At 37.9% G+C, this 14,342-nt stretch overlaps 1 protein-coding gene and 1 long non-coding RNA gene across 3 annotated transcripts in view; both read left to right on the forward strand.

Annotated features, from left to right (window-relative positions):
- Positions 1–14,342, forward strand: part of P130cas (Serine_rich_CAS and FAT-like_CAS_C domain-containing protein p130CAS) — a 60,980-nt gene that overhangs the window by 2,933 nt on the left and 43,705 nt on the right. The gene's annotated exons all lie outside the window — the stretch shown is intronic.
- Positions 8,511–9,347, forward strand: LOC139811285 (uncharacterized). The gene is made up of 3 exons (XR_011731596.1): positions 8,511–8,691; positions 9,112–9,194; positions 9,259–9,347. It is a non-coding gene; the product is annotated as an uncharacterized lncRNA (long non-coding RNA).

A 14,342-nucleotide genomic window follows, 5' to 3' on the forward strand; every position in this document is an offset into this window, starting at 1 on the left:
TCAGGGATGAATTATCAGGGATCGATGATACACGTGTCTGCGTGGGCGTGGGCGAGGCGAACAACTATTACGCTCTTCGCGTTGAAAGCATTTTGAGTAATTCTTTCGTGAAAATGCCTGCGAAGAAACTCGAGTTGCCAAACAATACGTACGACGGCTTACATGTCACTTCAAATGAAAGGACATATATAACTAGAGATAGACGTCGCGATCGATAATAACCGGAAGGTTTCACGAAGGTCTGCCCGCGGCAGACGAAACTACATTGACAACATTGACATTTTATCATGTAAAGTGGCTCGAGTGGTTTATCTTCCCTCATGCCGTCCCCCTTACACGTGATATAATCGATCGAGTGGAGACTGGGGTAAAATAAAAAAATGCCTTTCCATAATACGGGCTCTCTGCCTGACATTGAATTTTTCAGGACGATCACGTTGGAGCGGAAGATAAATTAGAAAATGTGTATATTAATTTTCCATATATGAAAGTGTCTCTTTTTCATTTTTTAGGATTTATATATGAGATTCCTGTTTCCGATTAAGTCCACAATTGCGTTGAAATGATAAGAAACAGAATTTTCAAGTGGCTTATCGAGCTCCAACAGGTGGATCGTAAATCGATACTCCCTCGTCGATAAATTGTTTAAAGGCGACGCGAAATATTCCTTCGCGATAAAGATTCATTGATCATCTCTGTCCCGAGTCTATTATTATATATTACATATAGAATTATAGAGAATGATCTTCCGAGATATGTGTCGCGCAAAAGTGAAATCGATTTGCGCGAATAATTACGTTTTTAGTAACAACGCGATTGAAATTTGCCATTGAACGCGGCCGAATCAAGTGCGCCGAAATTGCCGTAACTGCCGCGAAACAATTGCGGCATATATTTTTCACATATCGACAAAGCATGTCGATTTCGAAACCGCCGATCGGTTGTCCCAGACCGAGTTTTCGCTGGGTCAGAAATTGAAGCGTAACAACATGACGTAACGTACGTATCACGCAAAGCTGAACGGTAAACAAGCGTGAAATTTATTTCTGAGAATCCACGATCACTCTTTTAATAAACTTCCTGTGCAAAAACACTCGCCTTTTGTCGTAAAAATAATGAATTCTATATTAATTTCAAGTAACAATTCTGATCGGCGATGCAAAAATTTACGTCCTAAATCTGAAAACTTTTAAGTGAGAGCAATTTATTAATAGAGATGAGAAAATAGATTTTGTTTCAAATAGTCTTCCATCTTTTAAGAGAGACGAAAGAATCGATAAATTAAATTTTAATCGAAGTTTTCGAGTGAGTTTCTCGCGCGGGACGACCGGGGGCCGGTTTTCTCGCGCACGTTCACGCGAGTGGCATTGACTTTTCCGCGTATTCCCGATTACTTACTCGAGAAGAAAGGCGCAACACGTTTCACCGCGTCTTGTTTGTCCACGTACGATTTCGTCGTAGCGGCGTGCCTCTCCTCTCCCGAGAGAGAGAAAGAGAGAGACCGCTGCTCGCCGCTCAGGTTTATCATTCGTGGAAGGTGCGTGACGTACTCCGCGAGAGAATTCTTTGAGGCTGGGCCTTATCGATTGTTTCGAAAGTCAATGTTAAACAAGGGCGACACCTCAACGGTGCCCCGTGCGCGACGGATAACGCTCGCGGGGGATACGCGATCGCAGTCGTGCGGAACGTCGGTCGTTAATAATTATCCCGTTGAGTCATCGTTCGGCGATTTTTCTGATTCCGTCAATGCCGGTTTTTCTCATCGAGAGATTATGCTCTTTCGCGCATTTAATTTCATAGATCGACACACTGAAATAAATCTCGGGAGATTTAACGGTTTCGACATTCTCTCGATTCTAACAACGCGCTTACGTTTACTTGCAAACTATAAAATTGTTGCCTTCGCCCCTTTGGACCCCATCGACGTAATCGACGACGCGAGCTATTTCTGCGACTGGTTAAATTCTTCTATTTAACGACGGTACCTCATAAAGTTGCTAGACTTATACGAACACTGGCGAGGCGAGAGATTAGTCCCGCGCGACCACTCCCATGTTGAAGATTAAGGATGATATTTGCAGAAACGTTTAAGTTAAACGCTTAGTGCGCGGTATCAGCGCATCGCAGCGGCGCGCGCGGTGATAGCGTTACGCTCACCGCTGGCATTCTCATAATCGCGCGACTCCGTCATGCGTGGTTTCTATGCAAAATACCGCTTTATGCAAACGACATTGATGCCACGCAGGGTCTTCACAGAAGCTGCTATGCGAAAGTTGACCTCAGAGCGAATAATGCATTGTTGCGAGATTAAACGCGTCAGGAACGCACCGTCGGAATTACCTTTTCCAACTGAAACGTGCGGGGAATCCGCGAGTAGCTTTCATGTTGCAAATAGCAGAGAGAAACAAGTTAACAATGTGATACGTGAAATCCTTTAATACAGTCAGAAAATGGAGTTACAAGCTCCAGTTTAAAGATATTGCTATTAAGAATTTTGCATATTAGATTGTGAATAAAGATCGCGCGGATCGAGAAACATATTTTGCATCGAAAATGTATGCCACATATTTATGATATCAATATTATTATTATGATATTTGATATATGCTATAACGTTATTGTGTAATAACATTAAATATATAGACGCTATAGCATGTCCTTTATCTTCTCTCTTCGGAAAAAGGAAAAATAATAATTGCTCAGGTTTTCTTGTATATAAATCTAAGCAATTATTATTATTATATGTCACGACTATATATACGTATGTGTATACGTATGTGAGAAGCAGAATGCAAGATGGCATTTTAAAGCACAGACCTGAGACACGTGAGAAAAATTCTAGGGTCGTATGTTGCGTGGTTAGGAAAGCGGAGAATAGAGAGTATAATGATTGCGGGATTTGATATCTTCCACGTACGGTATTTCGTATTGTTGATCATGTTACGCGTTGACGCTATCGTCAAACTTCCAGGTACACCATGCATCGGGTACACTATCCAATATCGTGGACTATGTAAACTTTCAAAACAAGATAGATATTAAAAAAGCGTTCTTGCCTCGAGAGATTTTACTCTATTTTTTTTTCGCAAATACGGTTGTTTTATCAAAAAGTTTGATTAAAAAATTATGAAATGTTTTGTTATACAGAACAAATTAAAAAAGTATTTATATATGTTATATCATTTTTTTTAAATAAATTAAATTATATGTAGAAATATATTTGAAGAGTGGACTATTATCTCTAAATGTGATTATAGTATCCAAACATTTGCACATATAACTGAAATATTTCTGAATTTAATTAAATATTTGCAAAAATATATATTCTGGCGAAAAATCCATCATATATTTTTGCCAGTAATTAAAACGTTATGAAATATGTAATTACGCGAACGATTTCAATGATTATAAAATATAAAGGCTTAATATCGCGTATTTTGCGGTTATTCCCGACATATTTATGTATCCTTTATTGTCGATATAGATGAGAAATTATCTAGCGCGGAAACTCAAATAGATCCAGATTTAGCTTTTGAACGTATCCGTTTGCGCATATAATACATTCTTTACAACTTAAAACCAGTTTAAACCGGGATGCGTTACGCTTGACAAGATTTTTCGAAAGATTACCCGCTCCCGCAATCTAGTCGACTATGTGCTTCCTAATAACGAAAACGATCGCTTGATTATAGCTGCCGTAAGGGCATCGTAATAGGTACGTTCATCTATGACTCGTGATAATGATCGATCGATCGACGTATACGGGTAGTGCCGTGGATATCAAGGCGGAGCAAAATCGTCCCGCTCTGAAATTAAACTTCGAAAATTTTAATGAACAAATCCGATGTACATTAGAAATCCCGAACATATTTGCTGCATAATCAAAAGCCGAAGCCCTTTGATCATTCCCTTCGCCTTTTACCTTTTATAAACCATTATGTGCTTTTATGGTAATAGAGAGGAGAAAAAGTCTTATAAGAGGAGAGGTCAATTCTTACTTTATTAAAAGAAGAAAAATATAATTTTTTTAACAGAAAAACGTTTGGATAAAATCAATGTTACTGAAACGTTCGAATGATCATTCCGATCATCTCGCACGTTGGCAAATATATAAATCGATCGTAAAGTCTAGTTATGCAAATGAAGGTGGAAACGATTTTGCAGCGTGCCGAAGCGTAACTCACATCAGTCGAGCGTTGTAATTAGATTTGCGACTTACACTGTACATGCTCAAGAGATTTAATTTATTAAACGCTTAAGCGCGGGAGTCTTTCGAATTGATAAATTAGAGCGCGCTATCTCTAAATCGTCGCCACGGTAATTATACATCGTGTCGCACAAAGTGAGCTGGCGCCATCGCGAAAAATCACTCTTCGCGTATCCTGGATTAATTGGCGATTTTTCACTCTAATTAGATCAACGACTTGCCTATATATCCGCGTGAGGCAAGAATGGCAAGACTCTCAGAGTCGTATATTAACTCTAAATAATCCGACGCGATTAGTGTATCAGCGACGGCCGGCGCACTTACATGAGAAAAGGTTGTGTAACTAGTTATAACTGCTGCTCGCGCTTACCACGGCGAACGGTGCAGTGCACCGGCGAGATTTCATTACCTCGTTCTTTGTTCCGTGTTTATTGTCCTTCTCTGAATAACGCGACGCTTGCAGAGAAATAACTTGACACCTTCTTCGGAATGCATAAAATACTTTTATTACGCCTGCGTTGCAATGCAGATTCTACAGAATTAAAATGTATCGGAGAAACCTGATTCTCACGACTAGCAGAATCGAAAAGTCTAATATTACACATTAAATTGAAAAAGCAAGTATTACATATTGAACTAAAATGTTAAGATAAAAAAGTAATGTATAAAAATAATAGAGAAATATACAATGAAAATGTTAGTAATTATAATTTGCCGTCCCATAAAATGTTGTAATGTCTTTTTTCTGGATATAAAAGACAGATTTTAATAAGACCAATTATATATATAAACGACATTTTTAACATTTTTAAATAATTGAATTACTTCGTCACTATATGATACGTATACGCTTGTCCGTTCATCAGACGGTTATAATATAGCTTATTTTGCAAAATTTCTGAGTCCACTTAATAATATCATATCAATGTTCTGACTTTAACACAATAATTTCGGGCGTTATGCATATTAAAAGGCTCTGCCTTCCTTAAGGCTACACGATTATTTTGATAAAAAGAAGAGCGAGAGAATGATGTAGTGGCTCAAGGCTCGAAAAGCTCGTCCGTGGTTTCTTCTTGAGAAACCATCGGCCGGTGGTTTAATGAGATTTCGCGGTCGACAGTGGCGTAATTAGGGGCAGAAGTGCCCGGTGCCCCGCCGGTTAAAAGCCTTCCACCACCCGCTCCTTCGCGTATTTTAATGCGATTTAATTTACCGTTAGCTGCACTCGTAGTTATCTGCCGCTCATTGGAGAAAGGTGAGTGCGTCAATTCTGAAGTCAAGACGAAGAACGAGGCGGGTTCGCCGATCTCCCCACTTTTTGTGGCTATCGAGTGGGGCGTAAATATACGTTCGTCAATCAGCACGTAGAGCTCCTCGCGATCACGAAACAGGACTATGTAAACCGGTATAAATCGGGCTGCACATTCAGTAATGAGTTCCATCATAGGAACGTTTTATTTAAAGCGACTTCGGAATATTGTAAAGAATCACACATTGAAGAACAAATTATTTATAAGGTAAAAAACAAATAATTTAAAAACTGAATTATAAAAATAGGAATTAATAAAAAGGATTAAAGACACAGTTGTCAAATAATAGAATCACTCTAGTGTATGATTTTTTATTTATTTCATACATATATGAATATGTGTTATAATAAATCCTTTTTTGAAATTTTTGTAACAAAACATTTATTTCTAGATAGTCTTATATGGCTAAACGAATTACATGTATATCTCTTGTATAATACTGACTATGTGACAAGCACAGCAACATGAGAAATCTGATAATATCGGTATTATCGGATGATATATATTCACTCTTTCCCTCATTTTAACAAAAAGCGTGAGCGGATTTTCACCCTGTCGTGACATTGACCAAAGTGGCAAAGACCCTTCAGGTCGACGGTATATAGAGAGAAGACTGCGATCGATCGGTCTCGAGGCGTATCAGCGACGTAGATATGCTCCAAAGCCGCCCTTTCTGGCTTTACCGCTCGTGCAGCTTGTTAAATATTAAGGGTAACAACATTCGGAAATATCCGCATGCTTCTGAGAAGAGGATACTCGATTCGACATGTGTTCCCGTAAACTTACGAATGCGGATAGCTTGAAAAAAGCGATTGCGATATCGACTATTTTCGTGTCCATGCGAACAAATTATAATATAATAATCGCGGTTATTTAATTATCTCGCATATCATTATCATACTATCTCATATAAAGCTCACGGACATATTTATGTCATTGTAAGTCCTTTTGATTGCATTTCAGAGACACGTACAGGTCTTTTTAAAACCAATATCGACACTTGTGCAGTTGATAGCGGGGTTTTAATCGAAAGATAGCTACCGCGCAGATAGTCACATGACAAATCGATATATCTTTTATTGAATCGAATCGCTATACTCCGATTCGTTGAAATCCGCACACGCATTTAACCTTTAGCGATTTCAATACAAGTGCGCACAATATTTATCAAGTACGTTTTTAATAGCACAAGTACTCAAGAAAATATGGCGTGTGGAGCGTAATCGTAATCGTCCAGTTTCCGGTGGGAGGTTTATTAAGAACCTTGACTGGAAAAATCTCGCCGCGCTAGTTTCCGCGAGAAATCTTGACAATCGATCGATTGTTCTTTCTTGCTGTCTCGTTGAACACGTTTCGTTAGCAACAAGTTGTCAGGCTGCACTGTCCGCTCTATCACAACTGTCGCTAACTGTCCCCGATGAAGATAGACAATGGATTGCGTAACGACGATGGTTTCTTGCGTCTCGTGTCCCTTAAATAATAAATCACACAGGATTTCCAATGCGTTCATGTATGTTGCCTTTTACGGTTAGACATTTGTTTCAGGGATATTCTTATATTCTTGATATTCTTGTTTAAAGAAATAGAATATTAGAATACGTAAAAAAATAACGATTAACGTAATTCCTATATTTTACAGGCATCTTACGATGTGAGACTTTTCTAATGATATAAAAAATATATTTACATCGTTCTTTACGCTATTAGCTTTTAATATATATATATATATATATATATATATATATATATATATATATATTCTTTCGTTGGGATATATACATATATATCTATATATATTTCTACGATATTTTGTGGCCTTAGATTTATTCAAATTGTTACGTGTAGGTACAATGTGTTCGCTTATGGACGTGTCTGTCGAGCTGTATCGGTACAAGGATTGCAATCTGTCGGGTTATTGATCCACCTACATTCAGGACATGGCGATACATATATGGAGGATAATCTGTAACGATTCCCACGGTCTTCAGAATATTTCACACACGCGAGCGTCCACGCCTCTTGGCTCAACACGCTACCTTTTCAAGGCATTTCTGAGCTATCGGCCGATACAGGGGCTGCCGCATCGGCGGCTTTCGTGAGAGTTCTTTGGAGAAGAAGAACCGTATTCGCGTGGAATCTGATTGCACTATACGCCTTAAATATCGCGTTGTTCACGGCTCCGTTTTCTTCGACCCGCCTTCGATCGGAATTTGCGATACGTCTTGATTTCGCACCGCACTTTCGTTACACGATTCTCGTTAGCGCATCAGGCACGCGATAAACGCGGCTCGCAATTAATTATATTTCGCCAGGCGGATAATGCTCGCGGTCTGAAAAAACGCTGACGGATTTCGCGAGGGAACGAGCGATGGAATTATACGGACGTGTGCCGTTGCGTGTCGCATGAGGTTTACGATGTAAATGAGATTGCGACGAACGCAGGACAATGCAAAAAGTGTTGCATTAAATACGCGATATTATGCATTTCAATGTTTTTTTATTAATTGTCGCAAGAATATTCCAGAATTTTGTTGGAAAATGAGAAATTCTGAAATTGAAAATTAGTATGTATTTTATGTTAAAAATCTTGAGACTCGGATTAATGCGTAAAAAATACTTAAGGTCTCTGTTTTATAGTTTATATTACTTTTTACTTATTTATTGTGTTCTTTTCACATTTCAATTACGTAAAAGTATAATCTTTCTTGAATTTTATTGATCTAAAAGTATGAACATTATTAATAATAATAATCAGAATTTGTTCACGATTCTTTCGACTTTTAACTAAGTTTTTATAACTTCTTTTTGCTCAACGTCATCTGCGGCAATACATATTGCTGATCTTCCGGCAGATTCTTCTTGAATCATCGTGTAGAAGATCGTGATGCGCGAGAACCCCGGTAGATTATTCGACTCAGCCTCTTTCGTCCACGAACTTTTTTTTCTCTGTCCATTCAAAGAGACTTTATTGTTGAGTTTGACGCATCTTGCGTTATATAGAGCAGGTGCGCGGTTTACCTGCCGCGGGCGGTACTGCTTTTTCATTTTCTTTACTTTGCTGCCTTCGCGCTCTGCGATCATCGTATCTCGGCTTTTATTTTCTTCTGCAGAATCTTCCTTACCGCAACAAAATTCAGTGGGAATTAATGCTGCATATAAATAAAACGTTTACACGTGAGTACATCTCGGATTACGATACAGCAGCGCGATATGAAGACCGAGAATCTATTTAATTTATTGCAGCAATCTTGTAGCACAAATAAATGCAAAATAAATTTTCTATTCGAGTTGAAAACTCTTATTCCTAATACGTTTCTTGATTTAGCAAAAACTTTGGCCTTTCAGCGATTGAGTTGTCTTGTGAATTATTTTGTATCCACTTTAAAGTTGCAAAAATTACAATTATATCAAATTAGTATTACGTCATTTTCTTGTTAAAAACAATTTTAGGGAAATGTAACAAAGTTATAGATTCTCTTTTGGATAATTTATTGGAGCACCGTTTAGAATGATGTTTTATCAACATTAGCATCTTATAACCGCGTATCTAAGTTGGAGCAGTCCGGAGGAGGCTTTAAAGTTATTGTTTTCTAGGAATGAGGTCAGAACTTTTCACACATACTGGTATTGTCGTGGAGTTATGTAATGGTGACCATGGTCGATAAACCTCTCAGGAAGTAATCTAACTCTTCTTACAATTTCCTGCGACCTCTATAAACGTTTTGTTCGGTTTTTTCTCAGGGAAAAACTGTCCGGAATCCGTATTTATCTGAACCGGTCCGGACCACCAGCGGCGCGATTGTTCCAAAATGGACGCTAAAGGACTTGCTTCTACCTTTCTCATCCTCTTTATCCTGCTTAAAGAGAATAATAGGAAGGAATAAATTACGGAAAAAGAAATGGCGTAATTTATCTCGGTCGTATTTTGTAGGGGTATCATCATTTTTTTATTCCGATGATTCAAATTCACTTTCGGGACATGATTCGCTTCTTTATCCATAACGCATCGCGAAATATGATTTCTACCTTTAATGATATTTAGAATATATAAAAATGGCTTAGAGAATAAAAAATAACGTTAACATCAGTAAAAAAATAAAGTATAAAATTTTCAAGATATAAAACTACATAAAGAAAAATATATATGTATAAATTGATAAACTATAAAATTAATGCAATGCATATAAGAAACAATCCGTATTTGAATAATTGAAATATTTTACACGTATTCCTCGACATTTCGTTATTTAGCTGTTATAGGCGCGTAAATCGAACCAATTTGAGTGTAAGAGAGTGTTGTTCGGATCTGAAGATCAATTAATCAAACCAGAGATAATTCGGCTATAACATGATGGATCCCATGACGAGTCATCGTCCCACGGCTGTAACTCCATAACGGCGATAGGTCGTGGGTCAAATGACGAAACATTCGTCGGATGTGGGTGAAACTAATTCGGCCTTCGCGACTCGAATCAGGAAGTGCTCGTGTTCCGTAACCCGCATTAAATCAAGGCTCTTCATAGAAATCCAATAATCATTGTCTCCTCTCGCAATGAAACGGTTCGTTTCGGTCGGAACGAAATGGATATGAGATCCATTTTCTGTATGAGTCATAACCATCATGTCATAACCATCGTGTGCGACATTCTGGAAGGGATGTAAAGGGTCCGTGTAAGGGTTTCGAATCGCTCCAATCTCTATTTATTCCGCTCCCCTAATTTACGATCAAACATAATAGAGTGTAACAGAAATAATAAAAAAGTCGACGCCAGCAAAACAATTCAGTCTTTAATTTATATAATTCGATATCACTGAAACTACTTCAGTTCTTTCAGGAATGACGCAGCGTTATTGAAATTCAATATCGGTCTGATGAGAAACGTTATGCGACTCCCTGTGTAAATCGAGTCTAGGAAAGTTTCGCGCAATGAAAAGATTGTAAAATTTAATTTGCCGATATTTCTGCACCCCCGGGAGAGGGAAAGAAAGTAAGAAAACAATATTTGACGCGAAGGCGGAACGAGCTGACGTGAATTCCATCAACCAGCGACGCTTGCAGCAGATTCCGGGCTTCCACCCTCTAGGCAGAATCTAATCTTTCGTAGACAGGGTCGATCACGCTGCGCGACGGCGGAGGGTTGCAACACCCTCCGGTTTAAAATCTCGTAAGAGAGGCGAACGGAGATCCGAGGGTATATATACTCGCGTCTGGTCTAATTGCCCGCTTGTTCTCGTCGAGTCTTGACATCTGCTACAGCATCGCTGCAAATCTCTGATTAGCATAATCTAAAGTTGAGCAATAACGAGCCCATGGATTATTAGCAGTTGTTGGCATATTTTACGTTACCTGAAGCATATATAAATGGCATGCGCGAAAGCTTTGAATTTTAACTAGAATATAATTGATGGCTACTGATAACAAAATGACTCGTTTTATGATGATTTTATTTAATCTCTCTCTTCAATATTAATTTATACTTGTTATCAAGGTAATTTAACTGGCAAATTACAAAAGTACTTAATGTTAATATTCTATTAGTTCGAGTAGAAGATCTTGAAAGTAAAAAATAATTACACCGCGTTTGGAATTTTAACTTCAAACGTGTTTATATGCATATAATAATTAAATGATTTAATTTATATCAAGAATAATTCTTCTTGGATCAAAAAGTCGCTCTATTAAAATTATTTATTCTTGATATCACAGTGACAAGATAATAGCTATCTCAATTTGAATACTTAATTGAGCATAGTTCAGTTCTCTTTTTATTATCCAGGTACCCTTCCCCTTGTCAAGTAATTTTATTACATCATTCCTCACGCGGCGGTCAAGTTAATCCACTCGCCTCGTCCGTATGCTTACTCGGAGGTGCTTTAAGTCATCGTTGTTACAACTGCATTCTGCGCGTAGAATTTCCAAGCGGAATGTTCGTGCCAGGCACGTTCACGCGCTCTTGCTCCTTCCTTCCTTCCTCTTTTCACGGCGCTTTTCTTCTTCTCGCGATTCCATTTCACTCGTCTAGTTATACTTTGAAGTCGCCGTCTCGAGGTTTGTCGTGGAAACCAGTTTATTGCCACACGCACGCGTCGCGTATCTCTTCTTGCGAACAATTTTTCTACATGCAAATTACGTTTTATGAGATCTCATGTTTCCTCGGCACAACTGCGTACCGAGATTACCACGTTTCTGTCTGGTGATACAGATTTTTTTTCTCATAAATTTAAAGTAAATTTTTTATGATCAAAATTGGATTATAAATCAAAGTAAATCTAAGAATTGAGAATTTTTAATGCACATAATATATCGAATCAAATTGTATAACATTTTAATTAGAAATTATTATACTTAATTAGATGTTTTATTTATCACATTTTTTTCTTAATCATATTTTATTAATCATTAATCATATTTATCTTTTCTACACAGTTATATAACTAAAGATGAAACACACATTATTGTAACTTTAAATGTTATCTATCGATATTGTATTATCAATTTAACTGTATTTAGTACAAGATGCGTTTAGTATATAGACTTTATATTTCACCATGATATATCAGTAATATCGATCCCCTGGATAAATGTCGCTTCTGAAATTATCTAATCTTATCATTGTGTGTGTTCCGAGATCAATCGCGTCGCATGGAGTCTGATAAATTCGATGAATGTTTCCACCCGTTTCGATATAGTCGATATATTTTATTCGTTTTATGAGGAATCTCTACGTTTTCTTCTTGTTTTTTTTTTTTATTCTTTGTTATTTTTATTACTCGTTCGTTTAATTTATGATTTATGATTTTTCAAACGTAGCATGTGCAAATTGAGAATCTGAATTCCAAAATACGTCAACTCTAAAAAACAATCAGAATTAAGTAACATATCTTTGATTTAAAAATCTTGCAAACCACGACATTATTGTTCATTATATTATACAACTTTTTAATTCAATGAACTTAATTTACTGAGAAAAAAGAATCTTTTGTCTTGAAAAATTTCTTTTATAGTCCTATGAGTTGCATACCAGAAAGCCATGGGTTTCAAAAAAATAAAGAAGCTAAACATTGGATTTCTTTCTCTTTCCTGGACGTTTGTGATTTTCAAGTCAGCGCAATTTCAAATCTCGATTCTCAGTTCTATTTCTAACAGCGGAATGTTATAATTGTAGAGGAAAATTCTTCAACGTCCTCGAGAACCGTTTAACGGCAGAGATTGGAGTTCCCAAAGCGTCTGGCGCAGTCCTTTAAATGTCCTGAGAAAGTTGGACGTAAGAATCGTGGGAAGGCTTTCCACAGGACGTAATTTTCGGCCGAGTACCCTATTGCGGATTGCCTTGGAAAGAGGCAACGAGTGCGTTGCCATTCTGGCCGGTTGCCTGACCCGCTTGGATAGCGTATCGAATGGTCGACGAACATAAAAGGATGAGAAATTGAAATCTTCTCTTTCCTTCCACGGTAGGAGAACGATGCGAAAGAGACGCGAGGGGAAGATCTCCGGCAACTTGCCACGAGGGCAATTTGTCGGTTCTTATTAACACACGCGATGCACCTGCGCTTTTGTAATCCACGTTTCTGACATCTTCTCGAGAATAGCTTTATTTATTTTGCGCGATAGTTAATCGTTATATTACATCATTTAAGTTTATGAGAAGCAAACTGATCGGCGTTTATTTTAAATTCTCATACACGGAGAGGAATACAAGCTGAAACATATGTATTTATACTTATTGACTTTCTCGAACGCCAGTCGATTTTACATGCCGACCGGTCGACGCGACGAAACGAGAGCGAGACTAACTTCTCGCGGAAATCAGCTATGAGAGGCAGACGGACGAAGGGGGAGTAGATTAACCCCGGGGACCACGTGTACACACCCTTACCGTTACTGTTGACTCAGGCTGCTCACCCGACGCAGGATGGTCGGTCGTAACTCGCGCGAGGGTCGATTCATGTTATACGGCGCAGCGAGATACGGCCGACGCGACGGTATATTCGTGAACGTAATATTTTCTCTAATGTCTTCCTTGGTTTTGACAGTTATCGTAGAGTAGACTGCGCGACGATATTGATTATTTGGAAGCATGATAGCAGGTCTTAGCGTCGAAGATATCTCCAGAGACCACTCCAAAAATTCGTGATTTAATTACACTACCAAACGTAAATAATGGCTGTGTTTAGCAGAGAAAACTGCTCTACAATTGTTGTAATATTTATGAATCTGATTGCTATATATGCTTTTAATTTTGGCCGAAGCTTGAGTATACACCAATAAATTCACGAATTTTACAACAGCTGCAAAGAAACTTTCTCTGCTAAACGTAATCAATGACTTCTGTTGAAAGTTTGAAACTGACTTTAAATTTGTTTTGGAGCGTTTACGTATTTTATTTATTTGTTTCTTGATTGCACTTTAATCTATTTAATATTTCACCATCGTTTTTACAACTGTGACACTTTATTTTAATTTAACAATTGAAACAACCTATTATTAGTTTTATGGAGATTTATCGAGATTATTAATTGTTTCGCCAACTTTGAATAAATAATCAATGGTATTGGTGCGACAACAATTTAGGATGTAAGACTTAAGCGTTACCGGTACTTTTATTATCTGACTCTCTCCCTCTCTCTTCATAGTGCTATCTCGATAAATAGCCGTAACTGCCAGCTGTCTTGACGTTAAAGAAATTATTACGTGCTTACGCCCCTACGTGGAGGTGCGGTGCGTAGGATCATTCAAGCTATCTTTTCACCGTGAATAATACACGTGACGCATTTGCGAGTTAGTGGAAAAGCGCAGTTATATGTCCATTAATTCTGTCGTGAAA

This window comes from Temnothorax longispinosus, chromosome 4 (genome assembly GCF_030848805.1).
Source record: "Temnothorax longispinosus isolate EJ_2023e chromosome 4, Tlon_JGU_v1, whole genome shotgun sequence".
Classification (NCBI taxonomy): Eukaryota; Metazoa; Arthropoda; class Insecta; order Hymenoptera; family Formicidae; genus Temnothorax; species Temnothorax longispinosus.